Source organism: Strongylocentrotus purpuratus, unplaced genomic scaffold, assembly GCF_000002235.5.
Source record: "Strongylocentrotus purpuratus isolate Spur 01 unplaced genomic scaffold, Spur_5.0 spur5_scaffold_3, whole genome shotgun sequence".
Taxonomy (NCBI): Eukaryota; Metazoa; Echinodermata; class Echinoidea; order Camarodonta; family Strongylocentrotidae; genus Strongylocentrotus; species Strongylocentrotus purpuratus.
In genome coordinates this window covers 21987337-22006894 of record NW_022145609.1, presented here as the reverse complement: position 1 = coordinate 22006894, position 19558 = coordinate 21987337, and the positions used below count along the sequence as shown (strand labels likewise).

The following is a 19558-nucleotide window of genomic DNA, read 5'->3' as shown; positions in this document are numbered from 1 at the left end:
GGCGGGCGTCGCGGATTGCAAGGAGGCGACGAACCCGCGAGAGCGAGTCGGCAAGGCGTGCATCCGCCCTCTGTGCAATCAACAAAGAGACACACAGCGGACGAGAATCTACTCTGTCAATGGATGTAGCACATCACGTAGTAACGGTTTTGGCTTACCCCGAGTTTAGGCCTCTTGCTATAGGATACGCTTTGTAGCATGTAAGAGAAATACACATTAACAGATGACTCACCCGGGTGAGGGGATGTAAGAAATGCACGCTCTCACGGGTTGGGCTTACCCGTGTTATGCGTCTTTTTATATGATATGCTTTCTAGGCCAGCCGGACCTACTGCGTGTACCAACGTACGTGTATAATGGGGTCGGGCTAACTCGCCCCACGGGACATCTCGCCCCAGCCTTTTAAGCTGGGGCGAGATGTCCCGACATGATTAATCGATCGAGAGATACCAATGTGTATATGTTTGTGCTCATTGTGACTTAATAATGCCATTTCCAACCACAATCTGCTATGGAATTGTGTTATATGATACTATTGAAGACAATCTTTAACTTCTCTTAAGGTAAAATGACAAAAAAAACGGCATTTCGGACCATTTACTCACAGCTCGCAAATCGCATTGCCGCACGTACATTAAATGTGCGTTGTATCGACTCGGACCACTGAAATTCGAGCAGTGTGTTTGTCAGTAAATCACTGCAAAAATATCATTTTCATAATGCATGAAGGTCTATTTTTGATTCCTGGTATACATTTCGTTATTGAGAAGTCGAATGTACTACATTTTAGACGAGATGCCTGATGTTTGTTCACATTCTTTCGTCCTGGCCGTAAATTAGCAGACTACTGCCTAGTGCTACCGCAGCAGCTCAGCTCAGTGTGCAGCTAGCAGTACAGCGCCGCCGGCCGGGTCGGCGGGGGAATTCACTGACTCGTGCCGGGCTGCTGCACTGCATTGCATGATTGTACTGCCCAATTTGATCGAGTGATGTGTGAGTATAACTAATCAAACTAGATCTATATCTACTGTATTATCATTATTCATTCCGAGTAGAATATCCAATTTGATTAAAACTAGACCTAGACTCTAGATCTATATCTACTGTAGCTAGGCCTACATCATTATCATATACTAGATTAGTCATTCAGAGTAGAATATTCGATTAATAAAGGAATGGAATTTTTCTTTTTCATAATCAGATAATCATATTTTACTCCTAAAAGTTACCCCCCAAAAATGTATTTGGTGGATCTCAGATATCATTGAGACCCCCAAGTGAGTAAACTAATCAAACTACAGTAGGGTCCTACATTCATCTAGATGGGGTCCAGACAACTCGCCACAAAGACAACCCGCCCCAAGACAACCCGTCACAATACCCTGGACATCCCGCCACAATACCCTGGACAACCCGCCACAATACCCTGGACAACTCGCCACAGCCTTTTCGGACAACTCGCCACACTTTTTCCCATCATGATTTCTAGATCTAAAATGAAATGAAATTGTCATTTTTCATGATTTTCGTGCTTTTATAAACACAGTCATTACAAAGAATAAAGAAAGTTGATTTCCCTAATTGTAACAATAATATATATTGAAATGAAATTGTCATTTTTCATGATTTTCGTGCTTTTATAAACAGTCATTAAAAAGAATAAAGTTGATTTCCCTTGTAACAATAATATACTTTTGATCTAGAGGTCTATAACAGCTGCATTTTTCTGTCCCAGAATTTTTTTATGGTAGGATACTGGAAGCACTGGCGTACTGATGGGGGGGGGGGGGGGGGGCAGGTAATATTAGAATGTAAAGATACGCCAAAGATACATAGCAGCATATTCCTACCATTAAAAAGTTTCCTGAGACATGAACTTAAAAATCGTAGTCGTAACTCGTAGTCGTAGTACGCCTGGCTTGGGTTCGTCCAAAATAGATTCTTGTTGCAAGCGCAGGGAAAATCATCTTTATTCTTTAGAACAGCTCTCAAAATACTCACAATTTCCATGTTTCCTGTCATAACTGTGTTTATAAAAGCACGAAAATCATGAAAAATGACAATTTCATCTAAGATGAGGGATTTTAGATCTAGAAATCATGAGGGGAAAAAAGTGTGGCGAGTTGTCCGAAAAGGCTGTGGCGAGTTGTCCAGGGTATTGTGGCGGGTTGTCCAGGGTATTGTGGCAGGATGTCCAGGGTATTGTGGCGGGTTGTCTTGGGGCGGGTTGTCTTTGTGGCGAGTTGTCCGGGATTCATCTAGATCTATATCTACTATATTATCATTATTCATTCATTCAGAGTAGAATATCCAATTTGATTGAGTAAACTAGACCAATGTAGCTACATCATCTTTACTATACTCATTCAGGGAATCAGGGTAGAATCTCTGATTAACATGATGGTGATTAATGGGTACAAAACGGTTCCTCAAAAACGTCTTTCCCCGACTCCGCCCGCCTCCGCCGTGGCGCGGGGAGGGCGGCACAATTCCACGAGGCCTGTCTCCCGTAACCCGCGTGCCACGTCGACCCCGCGATCGACGTCCACGCCGTTAAACGCGGTTTCGGGGTGCCGGGGAGGAGGGGCGGACGAGAGCACGGCGGGCGTCGTGGATTGCGAGGAGGCGACGAACCCGCGAGAGCGAGTCCGCAAGGCGTGCACCCGCCCTCTGTCTAATTATCAAAGAGAGACGAAGAGACACACGATGGACGAGAATCCACTCGCGTCAACGGGTGTAGCAAGTCTCATTGTAAAAGGCTGCGGCGTATCCCGAGTAAGACCTCTTGCTATAGGATTCGCTTTGTAGCGTGTAAGAGAAATACACATCAACAGACGACTCACCCGGGTGATGGGATGTAGCCAATATGTACGCTCAACGGGTTGAGCTGACCCGTGTTACGCGTCTTTCTATAGGATATGCTTTGTAGTACGTGTATTACACGCTCTCAGGTCACACACAAGCACACACCACAGTCGATTCGAGTCGAGGCGATTGCGACAACTGGCGCAAACCATGGACCTATTTTCACGTAAAATCTTTACTCTGAAAATAATTATACAAATTCTGTGATCTGTGCCAACATAATCATAGTCCAAGCTTCTGTTTTATTGGTCTTTTCATGAAAACTACATCGAAATCACAACAAGAATAGCGCAAATAGATCTGTGATAGTACGCCTTCACGTGACAGTTCAGTTGCAAACTGCCTTGAGTCCACAGTGTATTGCCACGGCAGCTGAGCGCCGCTGTCGGCGGTGCTGTCGGAGCTGAGTGTGTGAGCATGGAGTAGCGGTGACCGGAGTAGCCAGGTCTGTCCGTGGGTGTGAGGAGAGTCTAAACAACACTTTGAAATTGCTATTATTGCCCCGATTTCAATATAGTTTCGTGAATAGATGTATGAAACCTGGGCTTGGATTGTGATTATTCTGGCCATATATAGTTGTATACTGAATTTCGATAATCATTTTTCACAAGAAAATCAGACGGTCGTCATGGTCGTTTAAAAACATGATAATACTTTTAGTATGATACAGTTCTTGCATCAAATCAATTTTTAAAGTATGGGGGGGGGGTCAGGTAACTCAAAGCGATTTGAGTGCAGGCGTGGTGTCCACGGGTACAAAGGGCTGAACCCCCGAAAGCTCAGGGGTTTTAGGCATTTAATTACGGTCAGATGAGCATATTTTTAATGCCTTATTTGTGACACTGGCAGGTCGATCACTAATTGGCGTGGGGTCCATAGTAGAGTTGCGTACCAACTACGCTGAGCTGAGAGTACGCTGGCCTACGTTACTATACCCTGAGGGACGCAAAAAAGTACGCAAGATAGACGCAAACAATTTAATATGTTTAACAAAATTCACGTACTTTCGGCGTAGAAACTTGACGCAGAAAGTACGCCTTTTTTTTACGTAACACTACGCTACTAAACTAAACAAACTGCATCTTTATATGAATTAATGAAAAATTAGCCCAAGAAAAATGAGCCCCCGAAAGATAAAAAAAGTAGCCCCCAAAAATTTTCCCAAAATTTGATAAAGATCGAGTCTCCGAAAAAAAAAATCTTTCACTGGATTCTACGCTCACAGTCCCACACACAGTCGAGTCAATTTGTGCACAAACCGTCCGATTTTTCGCGTAAAATCTTTACTTTGAAAATAATTATACACATTTTGTGAACAATGCCAACATAATCTTAATCCAAGCCTCTGCATATGTAGTCTTTTCAGGAAACTACATTGAAATCACAACAATAATAATGCAAATAAATAGTAATTATCGAGATCCTATCTGACATAGTTTGTTTTACGATGCGCCATTCATGGTCAAACAGCATAATAAAAATTCTCTATATAAAGATAATCTTAATTTTTTTTTGGTTAGCACATAGGCCTCTATCTATCTATCTATTTAGCCCCCTCCCCTAGAATCCCGTGGATTTTCCACGGGTCCTGCTAGTCTATATTACTAATACGCAAAATCGCCGCGGGGGGTCTAAAACGGGGCTAAACGGTTCCTCAAAAACGTCTTTCCCCGACCCCGCTCGCCTCCACCGTGGCGCGGGAACGGTGGCACAATTCCACGAGGCCTGTCTCCCGTAACCCGCGTGCCACCTCGACCCCGCGATCGACGTCAATGCCGTTAAATCCGGTTTCGGGGTTTCGGGGAGGACGGGCGGACGAAAGCACGGCGGGCGTCGTGGATTGCGAGGAGGCGACGAACCCGCGAGAGCGAGTTGACAAGGCGTGCTCCCGCCCTTTGTCTAATTATCAAAGAGAGACGAAGAGACACATAATAGACGAGAATCCACTCGCATCAACGGGTGTAGCAAATCTCATCGTAAAACGGTGGGGCGTACCCTGAGTTAGACCTCTTACTATAGGATATGCTTTGTAGCGTGTCAGAGAAATACACATTAACCGATGACTCACCCGGTTGATGAGATGTAGTAAATCTACGCTCTGACGGGCTGGGCTTACCCGTGTTATGGATCTTGCTATAGGGTATGCTTTGTAGTACGCCAGACGGCCTATGCCTGTACGTGTATGCGATGATTTTACGCTCATGTCACACGCACAGTCGGTTTGCGACTTTCATTCTATGATTGCCGTGATTTGTGATTTGTATATAGTTAACGTGAATTAGAGGTATGAAAGCAGGGCTAACTTTGTGATTATCCCGTCCATGTTTACTGAATTTTGATAATCATTCTTCAAAGTAAAGTTTTCACAAGGAATCCATCGTAACTTACAGTTCAGTTGCAAGCTGGCTGCCTTGAGGCTCGAGTCCACACACGGACAGCGCATTGCGCCACATGCACTGCTGCCGTGCACTGTCGGCACTGTGACTGTGTGTGAGCTGAGCTGGGCTACATAGAGTAGACTCGACATTCGATAACACTTTGAAATTGCTCTTATTGCCCTGATTTCAATATAGTTTCGTGATTATAGAGGTATGAAACCTGAGCTTAGATTGTGATTATTTTGGCCATGTATAGTTGTATGCTGAATGTCGATAATCAATTGTCAAAGTAAAGTTTTCACAAGAAAATCAGACGGTCCCGGGTCGTTTAACAACATAACCTAGCTCATTAGCTGAATACTAGAATACTAGAATACTATAGAATACTTTACTCAGTGATACACAGTTCTTGCATCAAATCAATGCTTTCAAACGGGTATTACGGTCGCTATTCATGGTCAAACAGGGTATATTATAAAAATCGTCTATACCCTATATAAAAATAATCACATATTATTTTTGATTGCACATAACCTCATAGGCCTCTTTCTATTTACCCCCCCCCCTCCCCCTCCCCTCCTAGAATCCCGTGGATTTTCCACGGGTCCTGCTAGTCTATATTATTAATACGCAAAATCGCCGCGGGGGGTCCAAACGGGTACAAAACGGTTCCTCAAAAACGTCTTTCCCCGACCCCGCCCGCCTCCGCCGTGGCGCGGGGAGGGCGGCACAATTCCACGAGGCCTGTCTCCCGTAACCCGCGTGCCACCTCGACCCCGCGATCGACGTCCACGCCGTTAAACGCGGTTTCGGGGCGGCCGGGGAGGACGGGCGGACGAGAGCACGGCGGGCGTCGCGGATTGCGAGGAGGCGACGAACCCGCGAGAGCGAGTCGACAAGGCGTGCACCCGCCCTCTGTCTAATTATCAAAGAGAGACGAAGAGACACACGATGGACGAGAATCCACTCGCGCTAACGGGTGTAGCAAGTCTCATTGTAAAGATTGCGGCGTATTTTGAGTAAGGCCTCTTGCTATAGGATTCGCTTTGTAGCGTGTAAGAGAAACACACATTAACAGATGACTCACCCGGGTGATGGGATGTAGCCATTATGTACGCTCAACGGGTTGAGCTGACCCGTGCTATGCGTCTTTCTATAGGATATGCTTTGTAGGCCAGGCGCCCACAGTGTACGTGTATTACACGCTCTCAGGTCATACACATGCACACACCACAGTCGATTCGAGTCGAGGCGATTGCGACAACTGGCGCAAACCATGGACCTATTTTCACGTAAAATCTTTACTCTGAAAATAATTCAAATTCTGTGATCTATGCCAACATAATCATAGTCCAAGCTTCTGTTTTATTGGTCTTTTCATGAAAACTACATCGAAATCACAACAAGAATAGCGCAAATAGATCTGAGATAGTACGCCTTCACGTGACAGTTCAGTTGCAAACTGCCTTGAGTCCACAGTGTATTGTCACGGCAGCTGAGCGCCGCTGTCGGCGGTGCTGTCGGAGCTGAGTGTGTGAGCATGGAGTAGCGGTGACCGGAGTAGCCAGGTCTGTCCGTGGGTGTGAGGAGAGTCTAAACAACACTTTGAAATTGCTGTTATTGCCCCGATTTCAATATAGTTTCGTGAATAGATGTATGAAACCTGGGCTTGGATTGTGATTATTCTGGCCATGTTTAGTTGTATACTGAATTTCGATACTCATTTTGCACAAGAAAATCAGACGGTCGTCATGGTCGTTTAAAAACATGATAATACTTTTAGTATGATACAGTTCTTGCATCAAATCAATTTTTAAAGTATGGGGGGGGGGGGGGTCAGGTAACTCAAAGCGATTTGAGTGCAGGCGTGGTGTCCACGGGTACAAAGGGCTGAACCCCCGAAAGCTCAGGGGTTTTAGGCATTTAATTACTGTCAGATGAGCATATTTTTAATGCCTTATTTGTGACACTGGCAGGTCGATCACTAATTGGCGTGGGGTCCATAGTAGAGTTGCGTACCAACTACGCTGAGCTGAGAGTACGCTGGCCTACGTTACTATACCCTGAGGGACGCAAAAAAGAACGCAAGATGGACGCAAACAATTTAATATGTTTAACAAAATTCGCGTACTTTCGGCGTAGAAACTTGCCGCAGAAAGTACGCCTTTTTTTACGTAACACTACGCTACTAAACTAAACAAACTGCATCTTTAAATGAATTAATGAAAAATTAGCCCAAGAAAAATGACCCCCGAAAGATAAAAAAAAGTAGCCCCCAAAAATTTTCCCAAAATTTGATATAGATCGAGTCCCCGAAATAAATTCTTTCACTGGATTCTACGCTCACAGTCCCACACACAGTCGAGTCAATTTGTGCACGAACCGTCCGATTTTTCGCGTAAAATCTTTACTTTGAAAATAATTATACACATTTTGTGAACAATGCCAACATAATCATAATCCAAGCCTCTGCATATGTAGTCTTTTCATGAAACTACATTGAAATCACAACAATAATAATGCAAATAAATAGTAATTATCGAGATCCTATCTGACATAGTTTGTTTTACGATGCGCCATTCATGGTCAAACAGCATATATTATAAAAATTCTCTATATAAAGATAATCTAAAAATTTTTGGGATAGCACATAGGCCTCTAATTGGCCCCCTCCCCTAGAATCCCGTGGATTTTCCACGGGTCCTGCTAGTCTATATTACTAATACGCAAAATCGCCGCGGGGGGTCCAAACGGGTACAAAACGGTTCCTCAAAAACGTCTTTCCCCGACCCCGCCCGCCTCCGCCGTGGCGCGGGGAGGGCGGCACAATTCCACGAGGCCTGTCTCCCGTAACCCGCGTGCCACGTCGACCCCGCGATCGACGTCCACGCCGTTAAACGCGGTTTCGGGGTGCCGGGGAGGACGGGCGGACGAGAGCACGGCGGGCCTCGTGGATTGCGAGGAGGCGACGAACCCGCGAGAGCGAGTCGACAAGGCGTGCACCCGCCCTCTGTCTAATTGTCAAAGAGAGACGAAGAGACACACGATGGACGAGAATCCACTCGCGCCAACGGGTGTAGCAAGTCTCATTGTAAAGGCTGCGGCATATCCCGAGTAAGGCCTCTTGCTATAGGATTTGCTTTGTAGCATGCAAGAGAAATACACATTAACAGACGACTCACCCGGGTGATGGGATGTAGCCAATATGTACGCTCAACGGGTTGAGCTTACCCGTGTTATGCGTCTTTCTATAGGATATGCTGTGTAGGCCAGGCGCCCATAGTGTACACGCTCTCAGGTCACACACATGCACACACCACAGTCGATTCGAGTCGAGGCGATTGCGACAACTGGCGCAAACCATGGACCTATTTTCACGTAAAATCTTTACTCTGAAAATAATTATACGAATTCTGTGATCTATGCCAACATAATCATAGTCCAAGCTTCTGTTTTATTGGTCTTTTCATGAAAACTACATCGAAATCACAACAAGAATAGCGCAAATAGATCTGTGATAGTACGCCTTCACGTGACAGTTCAGTTGCAAACTGCCTTGAGTCCACAGTGAATTGCCACGGCAGCTGAGCGATGCTGTCGGCGGTGCTGTCGGAGCTGAGTGTGTGAGCATGGAGGAGCGGTGACCGGAGTAGCCAGGTCTGTCCGTGGTGTGAGGAGAGTCTAAACAACACTTTGAAATTGCTATTATTGCCCCGATTTCAATATAGTTTCGTGAATAGATGTATGAAACCTGGGCTTGGATTGTGATTATTCTGGCCATGTATAGTTGTATACTGAATTTCGATAATCATTTTTCAAAGTAAAGTTTTCACAAGAAAATCAGACGGTCGTCATGGTCGTTTAAAAACATGATAATACTTTTAGTATGATACAGTTCTTAATGCATCAAATCAATTTTTAAAGTATGGGGGGGGGGGGGATCAGGTAACTCAAAGCGATTTGAGTGCAGGCGTGGTGTCCACGGGTACAAAGGGCTGAACCCCCGAAAGGTTTTAGGCATTTAATTAAATAATAGAGTTGCGTACCAACTACGCTGAGCTGAGAGTACGCTGGCCTACGTTACTATACCCTGAGGGACACAAAAAAGTACGCAAGATGGACGCAAACAATTTAATATGTTTAACAAAATTCGCGCACTTTCGGCGTAGAAACTTGACGCAGAAAGTACGCCTTTTTTTACGTAACACTACGCTACTAAACTAAACAAACTGCATCTTTAAATGAATTAATGAAAAATTAGCCCAAGAAAAATTAGCCCCCGAAAGATAAAAAAGTAGCCCCCAAAAATTTTCCCAAAATTTGATATAGATCGAGTCCCCGAAAAAAAATCTTTCACTGGCTTCTACGCTCACAGTCCCACACACAGTCGAGTCAATTTGTGCACAAACCGTCCGATTTTTCGCGTAAAATCTTTACTTTGAAAATAATTATACACATTTTGTGAACAACAAAATCATAATCCAAGCCTATGCATATGTAGTCTTTTCATGAAACTACATTGAAATCACAACAATAATAATGCAAATAAATCGTAATTATCGAGATCCTATCTGACATAGTTTGTTTTACGATGCGCCATTCATGGTCAAACAGCATATATTATAGAAATTCTCTATATAAAGATAATCTAATTATTTTTTTGGATAGCACATAGGCCTCTATCTATTTGGCCCCCTCCCCTAGATTCCCGTGGATTTTCCACGGGTCCTGCTAGTCTATATAAGTAATACGCTAAGGCTCCGCGGGGGGCGCGACGTCTCCGCGAGCCTTTGTATTCTATTGTTTTTTAATGAGATCGCCGACCAAAGTTGGTGCGGCTATCTCCTCCTGAACCCTCCCCTCGGGGTACCCGTGCCCGGTGCCATCGTCCGCGGGAGAGTCTACTCTAGCGAATTGGCTATACTCCGCCCGAGGTCCTCCTGCGTGTCGACGTCCAGGGCGAAAACAGACGCGACATGCATAATGCAGGATATGCGTGACGACAGAGATACCTCATGGATATTCAACATGACATCCGTAGACACACGACCGATGACTGTCCACTCACATTAAGTTGCGTATTAAATGCACGACGCACAGGGTCGGGCTTACCCGAGTAAAGCATCTTTCTATAGGATATCCTTTGTATAGTAGCTGCACAAGCCACAGAGATACACACGAAGCTTCCCGTCCACGTCCAAACTTAGGGACCTATTTCCATCATTATTGCCGCGATTTTTATATAGTTTTCATGAATGGAGGTATGAAATGAAAGCTTATTTTGTGATTATTACGGCCATGCTACTAAATTTTGATTATCATTTTCTAAAGGAAAGTTTTCACAAGAAAACCATTGGACTGACAATTCAGTCGCAAGCTGCCTTCAGTCAGTGCAGTGTGTGTGAGCTGCAGTTAACTCCAGCAAGCTCCAACACCGGCTCCGCGCACCGCAGGCGTCCGAGGCCTGCGGCGCCGGTGTTCGAGCTTTCTGGAGTTACGCTGTGTGTGTGTGTGTGAGTTCAGAAATTGTTATCTGTTGGTTGCATCATTATTGCCGCGATTTCAATATAGTTTCGTGAATAGATTTACGAAACCTGATCTTAGAATTAGTAAAAGTATTACTAATGTTTACGTTTTTAAACGACTGTCTGATTTTCTTGTGAAAATTTTACTTTGAAAAATGATTATCGAAATTCATGGTCAGAAATAATCACAATCTAGGGTCTATTATGTTACAGTTCTTGCATCAAATCAATGCATGAAAACTTAGTTATTGAACTAGAAAAATGTTTTTTTTTTAAATAGGCAATTAATTATGAAGTATAGGAAGCCTGAAACCTGTCCTGAGCCTACTAAACAAATCTCAACAAAGTGTAGGCCTATCCTTTTATGAATTAATGAAAAAGTAGCCCCAGAAAAAAGAGCCCCAGAAAAATTCCCTAAAATTTGAAATGGAGCCCCTGAAATGAAAAACTTAATTTTTTGCCTGCGCACCCCCTCTAGAATCCCGCGGATTTCCGCGGGTCCTGAGTTGAGTGTATATATAATATAGGCGTGGGGTCCACGGGTTTCAAGGGGCCATAAACCCCCAAAAGCTCGGGGGTTACGTTTTTCAAAGTTGGGGGGGGGGGGGGGGAGAGATCAGATCGCAGCGAGTTGAGTGTATATATAATATAGGCGTAGGGTCCACGGGTTTCAAGGGGCCATAAACCCCCGAAAGCTCGGGGGTTTTAGGCGTATAGGGTCAGATGAGCATATTTTTAATACTTTATTTGTGACACTTGCGGGTCACTAATTGGCGTGGGGTCAATACGTAGAGTTGCGTAGTATTGCGTAACAACTACGCTGGCCTACGTTACTATATGCTGAGGGACGGAAAGGGGTACGCAAGATGAACGAAAACAATTCAACCTGTTTAATTTTTTTCGCCAGCCTACGCATAACCTACGCAGGGACTATTTCCCCATTAATAAAAATTTCTGCGTAGTCGGTACGCCACACTACGGAACTCTACGCAGTTCCAGTGGCTTAAAGAATAACTACCGGTACAGTTGGATCGTTTTTTTAATTTTTATATAAGGCCAAATTAAAAAAAAAACATGTTTAGCTTCCTGTTTTTTCGAAAAATGAGGAGGAGGCCCTTTTTTTTTCTTTTTATTTTCTTTCAAAATGGCCGCTCTGTACATTTTTCCTGACATTCAGGCTATTTTTCAAGATGGCGGCCGACAATTTTTTTTTTTTTCTTTTTTAAAATCAGAAATACATTTTAGCAGTGCTTTTCATGTTTTTTTTTCTTTCAAAAAAAAATAAATAAAAAAATTCAAAAAAAAAAAAAAAAAATAGGAGGCGGCCCCCAAAAAGGAAGCAGGCGGGGACGCTGTTTTTTTTTTTTTTCCAAAAAAAAAAAAAAAAAAAAAAAAAATTCAAAAAAAAAAAAAAAAAAAAATAGGAGGCGGCCCCCAAAAAGGAAGCGGGCGGGGACGCTTAACATGTATATTTCTTAATGGCCTGAATGGCAAATAAAGTTCTTGGTGGTTTCAATTTAGACAGTCTCTATATATCTATTTACACCCCCCGCCCCCCTCTAGGATCCCGCGGATTTCCGCGGGTCCTGCTAGTCTATAATAGTAATACGCTAAGGCTCCGCGGGGGGCGCGACGTCTCCGCCAGCCTTTGTAGTCTATTGTTTTTTAATGAGATCGCCGACCCAAGTTGGTGCAGCTATCTCCTCCTGAACCCTCCCCTCGGGGTACCGGTGACCGGTGCCGTCGTCCGCGGGAGAGTCTACTCTAGCGAATTGGCTATAATCCGCCCGAGGTCCTCCTCCGTGTCGACGTCCAGGGCGAAAACAGACGCGACATGCATAATGCAGGATATGCGTGACGACAGAGATACCTCATGGATATTCAACATGACATCCGTAGACACACGACCGATGACCATCCACTCACATTAAGTTGCGTAATAAATGCACGCTGAATGGGTACGACTTACCCCGTGTTAGGTATCTTTCTATAGGATGTGCTTTGTACTAGCTGCACTGCACAAGCGGTACCTGCACAAGCGAGATACACTGGACTAATTCCCGTCGACGTCCAAACTTAGAGACCTATTTCCATCATGATTGCCGCGATTTTTATACAGTTTTCGTGAATGGAGGTATGAAATCAAAGCTTATTTTGTGATTATTACGGCCATGTATACTCAATTTTGATTATCATTTTCTAAAGGAAAGTTTTCACAAGAAAACCAATGGACTGACAGTTCCGTCGCAAGCTGCTTTCATTCAACACACAGTGCAGCTGCGCTGCTCGGGAAGCTCCAACACAGGCACCGCGCACCACAGGCGTCCGACGCCTGCGGCGCCGGTGTTCGAGCTTGCTGGAGTTACGCTGAAGTGTGTGTGCTGAAGCTGAGCTCGAGTCGAAGAGATTTGACACTTTGCATCATTATTGCCGCGATTTCAATATAGTTTCGTGAATAGATTTACGAAACCTGAGCTTAGAATTAGTAAAAGTATTACTAATGTCTACGTTTTTAAACGACTGTCTGATTTTCTTATGAAAATTTTACTTTGAAAAATGATTATCGAAATAAATGGTCAGAAATAATCACAATCTAACACAGTTAGGGTCTATTATTATGTTACAGTTCTTGCATCAAATCAATGCATGAAAACTTAGTTATTGAACTAGAATTTTTTTTTAAATAGGCAATTATGAAGTAGGAAGCCTGAAACCTTAGCCTACTAAACAAATCTCAACAAAGTGTAGGCCTATCCTTTTATGAATTAATGAAAAAGTAGCCCCAGAAAAAAGAGCCCCCGAAAGTTGAAAAAGTATAGCCCCGAAAATTTCCCCAAAATTTGAAATGGAGCCTCCGAAATGAAAAACTTAATTTTTTGCCTGCGCCCCCCTCTAGAATCCCTCGGATTTCCGCGGGTCCTGAGTTGAGTGTATATATAATATAGGGGTGGGGTCCACGGGTTTCAAGGGGCCATAAACCCCCAAGAGCTCGGGGGTTACATTCTTCAAAGTTGGGGGGGGGGGGGAGAGATCAGATCGCAGCGGGTTGAGTGTATATATAATATAGGCGTGGGGTCCACGGGTTTCAAGGGGCCATAAACCCCCGAAAGCTTGGGGGGTTTAGGCGTTTAATTAGGGTCAGATGAGCATATTTTTAATACTTTATTTGTGACACTTGCGAGTCACTAATTGGCGTGGGGTCAATACGTAGAGTTGCGTAGTGTTGCGTACCAACTACGCTTGCCTACGTTACTATATGCTGAGGGACGGAAAGGGGTACGCAAGATGAACAAAAACAATTCAACATGTTTAATGTTTAGGCATAGAAACTTGACACAGAAAGTACGTCTTTTTACGCAACACTACACTACCCTACGCCAGATCGACAAAGCAGTAAAAGCTTTCAACACAGTAAGCAACCATAAGCAAACCCGTATGCCAGCCTACGCATAACCTACGCAGGGATTTTTTTCCCATTAATACGCAGCCTAATTTCTGCGTAGTCGGTACGCCACTCTACAGAACTCTACGCAGTTCCAGTGGCTTAAAGAATAACTACCGGTACAGTTGGATTTTTTTTTTTTATTTAATATAAGGCCAAATTAAAAAAAAAACATGCTTATAGCATCCTGTTTTTTTAGAAAAATGGGAGGAGGCCCTTTTTTTTTTTTTTTTCTTTCAAAATGGCCGCTCCGTACATTTTCCCTGACATTCAGGTTTTTTCAAGATGGCGGCCGAGATTTTTTTTTTTTTTTTTTTTAAATCAGAAATACATTTTAGCAGTGCTTTTCATGTTTTTTTTCTTTCAAAAAAAAAAAAAAATCAAAAAAAAAAAAATTCAAAAAATTTCAAAAAAAAAAAAAAGGAGGCGGCCCCCAAAAAGGAAGCGGGCGGGGACGCTAAACATGTATATTTTTTAATGGCCTGAATGGCAAATAAAGTTCTTGGTGGTTTTAATTTAGACAGTCTCTATATATCTATTTACACCCCCCGCCCCCCTCTAGAATCCCGCGGATTTCCGCGGGTCCAGCTAGTCTATAATAGTAATACGCTAAGGCTCCGCGGGGGGCGCGACGTCTCCGCCGGCCTTTGTATTCTATTGTTTTTTAATGAGATCGCCGACCCAAGTTGGTGCGGCTATCTCCTCCTGAACCCTCCCCTCGGGGTACCGGTGACCGGTGCCGTCGTCCGCGGGAGAGTCTACTCTAGCGAATTGGCTATACTCCGCCCGAGGTCCTCCTCCGTGTCGACGTCCAGGGCGAAAACAGACGCGACATGCATAATGCAGGATATGCGTGACGACAGAGATACCTCATGGATATTCAACATTGACACACGACCGATGACTATCCGTATAAAATTGTATACACAAAAATCGGTCGTAAAAAAACTCGAACCATATTCCATACCTTACCTGGCTTACCATGTCGCACGCAAGTACGCCAAAACACGTACATTTTCGCAGTTGCGAGAGCGAGACGGAGCGTAGGGCTCGAGTTTTTGGCGGTCGATTTTGTTTTGGTAGAAGCTGAATCTAGACCATGAACCACTAAACTAAACATCGCGAAACTGCAATCAATTTCCATCACGAATTCACGATTGCTGCAATATTATAAAGTTTCCATAAATAGAGGTATGAAATTAAAGCCTATTTTGTGATGTTCTCGCCATGTTTACGTAATTTTGATAATCATTTCTTCAAAGTAAAGAAAATCAGACAAAATCACCGTAACTGACAGTGCATTGCCACTGTGTAGTGTGTGTGAGATGAGCTGAGTTGCAGTTGAAAGTGTGTGAGTCTAGACCATGAACCACTAAACATCGCAAAACTGCAATCAATTTCCATCACGAATTCACGATTGCTGCAATATTATAAAGTTTCCATAAATAGAGGTATGAAATTAAAGCCTATTTTGTGATGTTCTCGCCATGTTTACGTAATTTTGATAATCATTTCTTCAAAGTAAAGAAAATCAGACAAAATCACCGTAACTGACAGTGCATTGCCACTGTTTAGTGTGTGTGAGATCAGTGAGCTGAGTTGCAGTTGAAAGTGTGTGAGTTGAATTCGAGTCGAAGAGATTTGACACTTTGAAATTGTTATCTGTTGGTTTGCATCATTATTGCCGCGATTTCAATATAGTTTCGTGAATAGATTTACGAAACCTGAGCTTAGAATAAGTAAAAGTATTACTAGACTCTAATGTCTTCGTTTTTAAAAGACTGTTTGATTTTCCTGTGAAAATTTTACTTTGAAAAATGATTATCGAAATTCATGGTCAGAAATAATCACAATCTAGGGTCTATTATGTTACAGTTCTTGCATCAAATCAATGCATGAAAACTTAGTTATTGAACTAGAATTTTTTTTTTTTTTTTTTTAAATAGGCCTAGGCAATTATGAAGTAGGAAGCCTGAAACCTAATAGCCTACTAAACAAATCTCAACAAAGTGTAGGCCTATCCTTATATGAATTAATGAAAAAGTAGCCCCAGAAAAAAGAGCCCCAGAAAATTTCCCTAAAATTTGAAATGGAGCCCCCGAAATGAAAAACTTAATTTTTTGCCTGCGCACCCCCTCTAGAATCCTGCGGATTTCCGCGGGTCCTGAGTTGAGTGTATATATAATATAGGCATGGGGTCCACGGGTTTCAAGGGGCCATAAACCCCCAAAAGCTCGGGGGTTACGTTTTTCAAAGTTGGGGGGGGGGGGAGAGATCAGATCGCAGCGAGTTGAGTGTATATATAATATAGGCGTGGGGTCCACGGGTTTCAAGGGGCCATAAACCCCCGAAAGCTCGGGGGTTTTAGGCGTATAGGGTCAGATGAGCATATTTTTAATACTTTATTTGTGACACTTGCGGGTCACTAATTGGCGTGGGGTCAATACGTAGAGTTGCGTAGTGTTGCGTAACAACTACGCTGGCCTACGTTACTATATGCTGAGGGACGGAAAGGGGTACGCAAGATGAACGAAAACAATTCAACCTGTTTAATTTTTTTCGCCAGCCTACGCATAACCTACGCAGGGACTATTTCCCCATTTATACGCAGCCTAATTTCTGCGTAGTCGGTACGCCACACTACGGAACTCTACGCAGTTCCAGTGGCTTAAAGAATAACTACCGGTACAGTTGGATCGTTTTTTTTATTTTTATATAAGGCCAAATTTAAAAAAAAACATGTTTAGCTTCCTGTTTTTTCGAAAAATGGGAAGGAGGAGGCCCTTTTTTTTAATTTTTATTTTCTTTTAAAATGGCCGCTCCGTACATTTTTCCTGACATTCAGGCTATTTTTAAAGATGGCGGCCGACAATTTTTTTTTTCTTTTTTAAAATCAGAAATACATTTTAGCAGTGCTTTTCATGTTTTTTTTCTTTCAAAAAAAAAAATAAAATAAAAAAAAAAAAAAAAAAAAAATAGGAGGCGGCCCCCAAAAAGGAAGCAGGCGGGGACGCTGTTTTTTTTTCTTTCAAAAAAAAAAAAAAACTTTTCAAAAAATTTTAACAAAAAAAATAGGAGGCGGCCCCCAAAAAGGAAGCGGGCGGGGACGCTTAACATGTATATTTCTTAATGGCCTGAATGGCAAATAAAGTTCTTGGTGGTTTTAATTTAGACAGTCTCTATATATCTATTTACACCCCCCGCCCCCCTCTAGGATCCCGCGGATTTCCGCGGGTCCTGCTAGTCTATAATAATAATACGCTAAGGCTCCGCGGGGGGCGCGACGTCTCGGCGAGCCTTTGTATTCTATTGTTTTTTAATGAGATCGCCGACCGAAGTTGGTGCAGCTATCTCCTCCTGAACCCTCCCCTCGGGGTACCCGTGCCCGGTGCCATCGTCCGCGGGAGAGTCTACTCTAGCGAATTGGCTATACTCCTCCCGAGGTCCTCCTCCGTGTCGACGTCCAGGGCGAAAACAGACGCGACATGCATAATGCAGGATATGCGTGACGACAGAGATACCTCATGGATATTCAACATTGCATCCGTAGACACACGACCGATGAAAAATCGGTCGTAAAAAAACTCGAACCATATTCCATACCTTACCTGGCTTACCACGTCGCACGCAAGTACGCCAAAACACGTACATTTTCGCAGTTGCGAGATCGAGACGGAGCGTAGGGCTCGAGTTTTTGGCGGTCGATTTTGTTTTGGTAGAAGCTGAATCTAGACCATGAACCACTAAACATCGCGAAACTGCAATCAATTTCCATCACGAATTCACGATTGCTGCAATATTATAAAGTTTCCATAAATAGAGGTATGAAATTAAAGCCTATTTTGTGATGTTCTCGCCATGTTTACGTAATTTTGATAATCATTTCTTCAAAGTAAAGAAAATCAGACAAAATCACCGTAACTGACAGTGCATTGCATTGCCACTGTGTAGTGTGTGTGAGATGAGCTGAGTCGCAGTTGAAAGTGTGTGAGTTGAATTCGAGTCGAAGAGATTTGACACTTTGAAATTGTTATCTGTTGGTTTGCATCATTATTGCCGCGATTTCAATATAGTTTCGTGAATAGATTTACGAAACCTGAGCTTAGAATTAGTAAAAGTATTACTAGACTCTAATGTCTACGTTTTTAAAAGACTGTTTGATTTTCCTGTGAAAATTTTACTTTGAAAAATGATTATCGAAATTCATGGTCAGAAATAATCACAATCTAGGGTCTATTATGTTACAGTTCTTGCATCAAATCAATGCATGAAAACTTAGTTATTGAACTAGAAAAATGTTTTTTTTTTTTAAATAGGCAATTATGAAGTAGGAAGCCTGAAACCTAATAGCCTACTAAACAAATCTCAACAAAGTGTAGGCCTATCCTTATATGAATTAATGAAAAAAGAGCCCCCGAAAATTTCCCTAAAATTTGAAATGGAGCCCCCGAAATGAAAAACTTAATTTTTTGCCTGCGCACCCCCTCTAGAATCCTGCGGATTTCCGCGGGTCCTGAGTTGAGTGTATATATAATATAGGCGTGGGGTCCACGACTCCACGGGTTTCAAGGGGCCATAAACCCCCAAAAGCTCGGGGGTTACGTTTTTCAAAGTTGGGGGGGGGGGGGGGGAGAGATCAGATCGCAGCGAGTTGAGTGTATATATAATATAGGCGTGGGGTCCACGGGTTTCAAGGGGCCATAAACCCCCGAAAGCTCGGGGGTTTTAGGCGTATAGGGTCAGATGAGCATATTTTTAATACTTTATTTGTGACACTTGCGGGTCACTAATTGGCGTGGGGTCAAAACGTAGAGTTGCGTAGTGTTGCGTAACAACTACGCTGGCCTACGTTACTATATGCTGAGGGACGGAAAGGGGTACGCAAGATGAACGAAAACAATTCAACCTGTTTAATTTTTTTCGCCAGCCTACGCATAACCTACGCAGGGACTATTTCCCCATTAATACGCAGCCTAATTTCTGCGTAGTCGGTACGCCACACTACGGAACTCTACGCAGTTCCAGTGGCTTAAAGAATAACTACCGGTACAGTTGGATCGTTTTTTTAATTTTTATATAAGGCCAAATTTAAAAAAAAACATGTTTAGCTTCCTGTTTTTTCGAAAAATGGGAAGGAGGAGGCCCTTTTTTTTTCTTTTTTTTTCTTTCAAAATGGCCGCTCCGTACATTTTTCCTGACATTCAGGCTATTTTTCAAGATGGCGGCCGACAATTTTTTTTTTTCTTTTTTAAAATCAAAATACATTTTAGCAGTGCTTTTCATGTTTTTTTTCTTTCAAAAAAAAAAAAAAAAAAAAAAAAAAGTAGGAGGCGGCCCCCAAAAAGGAA

The 19558-nt window shown here is 43.1% G+C and overlaps 1 protein-coding gene across 3 annotated transcripts in view; it reads left to right on the top strand.

Annotated features, from left to right (window-relative positions):
* Window positions 1–19558, top strand: part of LOC100891145 — a 60770-nt gene that overhangs the window by 18641 nt on the left and 22571 nt on the right. The gene's annotated exons all lie outside the window — the stretch shown is intronic.